General features: G+C 37.9%; 1 non-coding gene across 1 annotated transcript; it reads left to right on the top strand.

Annotated features, from left to right (window-relative positions):
* Positions 1-3552: 3552 nt before the first annotated feature.
* Positions 3553-3655, top strand: LOC139681052 (U6 spliceosomal RNA). Its single transcript, XR_011699457.1, has one exon. It is a non-coding gene; the product is annotated as a U6 spliceosomal RNA (small nuclear RNA).
* The last annotated feature ends 397 nt before the right edge of the window (positions 3656-4052 follow it).

Genomic DNA, 4052 nt, shown 5'->3' with positions numbered 1-4052 from the left:
TTTGATATTGTAGATTACAATATATTTCTTAGCAATTTTACCAGTCACTGAACATTCACTAATAGTTGGTGTAGAACAATTAGGGTCAAAAATGCCATTTTGGATAAAATGTAAGGATCATTCCGGTATTCATCAGAAGTAATGAGAGATGGATTCCGAGATACCTGAATGAAGTCCAGTCAACTCTTCTATAAATACCTGAGTCTTGATTTTTTACTCACTCATCTGGTTCATGTTTAGCTTGAGTAATACTAGGCTTAATGACATATCATTTCATCCAAGGTGAAAATCTGATATTGGGTTCTGTGAGTCCGTGTAACTTAAAGACTCCAGCAGTGAACAGACTAGCTGGTGCAACTCAAGCCTGGAACTTTTGGAGAAAGGCATTGAGAGATTGAGGGCTGTATAGCAGTTGGCTCTTAAGAATATGCATCTGAAGAGGAAGAAAATAAAATATACCAGATGGCAGTGGAGGCTCCAGAGCAAGAGAGACAGAAAATGAATTTTGATGAGACTAGGACTTATCATTGCTCAGTTCTCTCTGTGACTGAAATAGAAACAATGTTTGTTTTCAGACAAATTCCAGATGCATAACTGAGCTTTTATGCAATCCATAACTCTTTATGGGAAACATTAGTTACTGCAGGCCCATATTTATTTCCACGCTAGCTGGTACATATTAGATACCAGGCTCTGCAGAGTAAGACCTATTAATCTATTTAAAAGGAATATACATGAAGGTATATCTGCGGCTCTCCAAAAGGGTATCAAGGATCTAAACTCAGTTTCCTTAAGTCTCATCTTTGCAGAGCATGGTGCAGTGCTGTGCTGGATCAGAAAGCACACGGCATTCCTCTGCAAGACATACCTCTAATGAAGAAGATATATGAGGAAGGAAGTAGATCTGAGTTTCAAATTCATAACAGAAATCTTTACAAATCTGGATATAAATATAAGCTTAAAATAAGTTGAGAGAAAACCAAAAAACAGAAGTAGAGTATAAAAATCCTTAGATAGGTATGGCGATAATATTGCTGTTTATGTTCTAGGTTCTTTGTTGTGAAAAGTAATAATTACTGTGGATTTCTATGAAGACCTAACAGAAGTACTCCAGGTTCTTATCTAAGTCATTTTGGTAGTAGTAGAACACATAAGGATTAAATTCTGCCTCACTCTTACCACTAGCAAAGGCCCTACTTCATTGCAAAGAAATTACATTTCATCTTGGATGTAAAACATTCCCTTAATTATCCATAATTTTACTTGGTAATTGAGCCCTGTGTTTCTAAATCAATCTAACATGTTTTCAATTAGCACCTTTTCAGTTACATAAAAACACTGTCAGTTGAATAATCAGCAGTTTTGTTCTCTATTTTTGCAATGAAAGCAGACCTTCTAAAAGTAAGTGTTATGTTTTTCAGTCAGTAACAGATAGAGACTTCATTTTACTGACAGTAACTAAAAAATGACAGTAACAGAGAGGTAATCAACAATTTTTCTTTCTCTTAATCTCCTAGAAGGTGTGGATTTATTACAGACATTTCAAAAATGTACTTGCAAAATGTAACCAGAACTTTTAAGGCAATGGGATCCATTCAATGCTTGTCTGGTTTATAATACATTGGATAAATCCAGGTTTAATGTTTTTGGGTAAAAACATTTAAAAATCTGACAGCATTCCTTGTTTTTATCATTTTTCTAATTATTTTTTAAAGAGAGCTGGCTCAGAAAAAGATGCTGTAAAAAATCTAGATCCATATGGTTGGGGTTTTTTTGAAGACAGTTTATAAAGGAAAACATACTCAGCAAGCGCAAGCTGCTTTAAGTGTTTTGGAAATATTTTAATATTAAGAAATGTTTTATAACTCAATGGTAGTTGCAAATGTGGCAAATAAGCAAAGGAATTAAAGTTTAGAGCTGCATATTTTGTGTATTTTACTCCAATTTTTGAAATATCAATTTCCTGTCCTAATCTTATTAACCCTTTCAGAGTGCAAAATACAAAGGTTTTGAAATTTTTGCTTTGTGATTTTGATTCTTCTGCCCTTATTACAGTACAAACTAATCTAATTCTTCTAGTCAGCCAAAACAACCAAGTGAAGTTCTCAGAAACCTCGAAAACATCAACGAGAAAGACTTGATTTGGTTTATGAGACGTCCCCAGACTATCCCTGGAGCCAGGTTGCCCATGTTAAAATATACCACGGAGTCCAGATTGCACCTGTGTTGCAGAACCCATGTTGACAACAGGGATCGTGGGATCCTATTTGCAGGTTAGCTTCTGCTCATGAGGCATGATAAGTGAAAATGTCACAAAAATAACTGCTAAGAGAAGATTTTTATTCTAATAGCAACAAAGGTATTTATTGACAACACTGGAGGTAAGCCAGTTCATACTGGGCAAAAACTTGTCTAACTTGTTTATGGAAAATAAGCTATTTTATAGTCTTAAGTCCATAGTTAACACCTTCTAATTTCCATATTAATGACTAGGCTGAATCTTGGGTGGAGCTTTCTTTTTGGCTTCAAATTTGGGTAGTGGTCTCCTGACTTCATCCCTCGGGGTGGTCTTGAAGAGTCTTCATCACTGCTGGACTTTTGTCTTTTCTTTGTTTGATGACATGACCTGTAAAACTTGCAAAACCTTGGCTCTAACTCTACAAAATCTTGGCTCTTTACAATTTCATCCTATTGAAATGTCTAGCTTAGTTTAATGTATGACTTCTAACCATGGTACACTAGTCTCTATAACTACTAGACAATTGTACCTGAACAAAGTGGCTCTAGCACTTCATGCTGTTCAGCGGCCTTGCTGTGCAAACAAGATTTTGCAGAGCAGAAATAGAAATTTCGCTAAACTAGGGGTTTTTGGTCTCTTTCCTCTTTCAAGGCAGAATACACCTCTCTATTTTTGTAAATGGCATGTCCGATCTCATTAGGAGGGCTTTGTAAGAATAAGGGGTGGGGGGAGAGAGGTTATAACCAACAGTCCTGTGAGAGAGTGACAAACAGGCTGATAGGATCACAGAGCAGCCCAGATTGCAAGGGACCTTGGAATATCATCTATTACAACCTTTCATGAAAAATGAAGTTTAGAAGAGACTATCTAGCACCTTGTACAGTTTCATCTTGAAAATCATGAGTGATGGGGACTCTACCACAGTCCTGGGAAGGCTGTTCCAGTGAATGACTGTTCTCACTGTAAAATACATTATTTCTTATATTAAGATGAGTAAAGGGCATGGGGTAATGTGATGGGATAACTGGGCAAAGGACATGGGAGAATATGTCAGGAAGGGGTGACAAAGTCAAAAAATGGAGTTTTAGTACAGCCACATTCAGCATTACCATGCCAGGAAGGAGTTGTTTACAAGGAACTCTTAGGAGATATTTGCCAAATTCTCTCCAGCAACTGAATATACTGGGTTGCTTCTCTAAAGGGGCTGTACTTCAGTGCACAGAGGAATTAACACAATGAGTTAAGAAGTGTGTGCAGTTGCAGTGCTACTATCCTGTTGGAGAAGAGCTGGGATGGTTCCCAGAACTCAAATGTTGCTTTGGCAGCACATATACTAAAATTGGAACGATACAGAGTAGATGAGCATGGCCCCTGCACAAGGATGATACGCAAATTTGTGAAGCGTTCCATATTTTTGCTCAGAGGTGACCTCATCACTGTCTATAACTACCTGAAGGGAAGTTATAGCCAGGTGAGGGCTGGTCTCTTCTCCCAGGCACTCAGCAATAGGACAAGGGGGCACGGGCTTAAGCTCTGCCAGGGGAAATTTATGTTGGATATCAGAAAAAAATTCTTTCCAGAGAGAGGAATCAGGCATTGGAATGGGCTGAGAGGTGGTGGATTCACCATCCCTAGAGATTTTTAAACTGAGATTGGACGTGTCGCTGAGTGCCATGATCTAGTAAATGGACTAGAGTTGGACCAAAGGTTGGACTCGATGGTCTCGGAGGTCTTTTCCAACCCAATCGATTCTATGATTCTGTGATTCTAATGAAAGGATACAGACTCAGTAGGAAGGACAGAAAAGGAAGCT

This window comes from Pithys albifrons, chromosome 1 (genome assembly GCF_047495875.1).
Source record: "Pithys albifrons albifrons isolate INPA30051 chromosome 1, PitAlb_v1, whole genome shotgun sequence".
Taxonomy (NCBI): Eukaryota; Metazoa; Chordata; class Aves; order Passeriformes; family Thamnophilidae; genus Pithys; species Pithys albifrons.
This window is presented reverse-complemented; position numbering and strand designations above follow the sequence as displayed.